This window comes from Chrysochloris asiatica, unplaced genomic scaffold, assembly GCF_000296735.1.
Source record: "Chrysochloris asiatica unplaced genomic scaffold, ChrAsi1.0 scaffold00010, whole genome shotgun sequence".
Lineage (NCBI taxonomy): Eukaryota > Metazoa > Chordata > Mammalia > Afrosoricida > Chrysochloridae > Chrysochloris > Chrysochloris asiatica.
In genome coordinates, this window is record NW_006408528.1 from 18845907 (window position 1) to 18847577 (window position 1671).

Sequence of the window (1671 nt, forward strand, 5' to 3'; positions counted from 1 at the left end):
TTCTTCATGTATGATGTTCTTGATGTCATCCCACAACTCTTCTGGTCTTTGGTCTTTAGTGTTTAATGTATCAAATCTGTTCTTCAGATGATCTCTAAACTCAGGTGGGATATATTCATGGTCATATTTTGGCTCTCATGGACTTGTTTTCATTTTTTTAAGCTTCAGTTTGAATTTGCATATCAGTAATTGATGGTCTGTTCCACAGTCTGCCCCTGGACGTGTTTTCACTGACGATATGCAGCTTTTCCATCATCTCTTTCTGCAGATGTAGTCAATTTAATTTTTACATATTCCATTTGGTGAGGTCCATTTTTATAGTCATCTCTTACACTGTCCAAAGAAGGTATTTGAAATGAACAACTCATTGATTTTGAAATGTTCTATCATGTGATCTCCTGCATAATTTCTATCACCAAGGCCATATTTTCCAACAATTGACCCTTCCTCTTTGTTCCCAACCTTTGCATTCCAATTAATCAGTAATGATCAATATATCTTGATTACATGTTTGATCAATTTCAGATTGAAGAAGTTGGTAGAATTGTTCTATTTCATCCTCACTGGGTTTAGTGGTTGGTGCATAAATTTTCTTAATAATGGTATTAACTGGGCTTCCCTGTAGGCACATGGATATTATCCTATCACAGACAGCATTGTACCTCATGTCTGATCTGGATATTTTCCTTTTGACAATAAATGCAATACCATTCCTCTTCAATTTGTCATTTCTGCCATAGTAAACCATGTGATTATCAGATTCAAAATGGCCAATACCAATCAATTTCAGCTCACTAATGCCTAAGCTATCAATGTTTATGCATTCCATTTCATTTTTGACAACTTCCAATTTTCCCAGATTCATATTTTGTACATTCCATATTCCTATTTCCAGTGGATGTTTACAGCTGTTTCTCTTCATTTTGAGTTGTGACCCATCAGCAAATGAAGGTCCTGCAGGCTTTTCTCCCACAGGTATTACTCCATTCACGTCATCTCGGTCAACTCTACTTTGAGGAAGCAGTGCTTCCTCAGTCGCATTTTGAGTGCCTTCCAATCTCAGTGGCTCATTTTCTGGCACTATATCTGACTGTGTTTCTCTGCTATTCATAAGGTTTTCATTGACTAAATATTCTGAAGTAGTTCGTCACTCCTTTTTCCTAGTTTGTCTTTGTCTGGAAGCTCATCTGATACCTGTCCACCATGGGTGACCCTGCTGGTATTTAGAATACCTGTGGCATAGCTTTCAGAATCACAGCAACTCACAAGCGACCACAGTACAACAAACTGATAGAGGAGTGGTGGGAGTAGCTTCTAAGGAGTAGCTTCTCCATTCATGCCATAATAAAATAGAGCTTTACTATTTAGATTAAATTAGCATAACACAAGGGGTCTTCAAAAAGCCTATGGAAAAATTCCATTATCTGTCATTTACATTTTTCTACAAACTGTTTGAAGTTCTATGTGCAGTGTTTTCAGCAATATTTTCAGGACATGGTAGATGTTAAATAAATACTTTAGCCCTGGTGTGGCACTGTGGGTTCAAGCACCGGGCTACAAGGTCAGTTTGAACCACAAGATCAGCGATTCAAACTCATCAGTCACTCCTCGGAAACCCTATAGAGGGCCGCTATATGTGAGCACCAACTCAATAGCATTTAACAACAACAA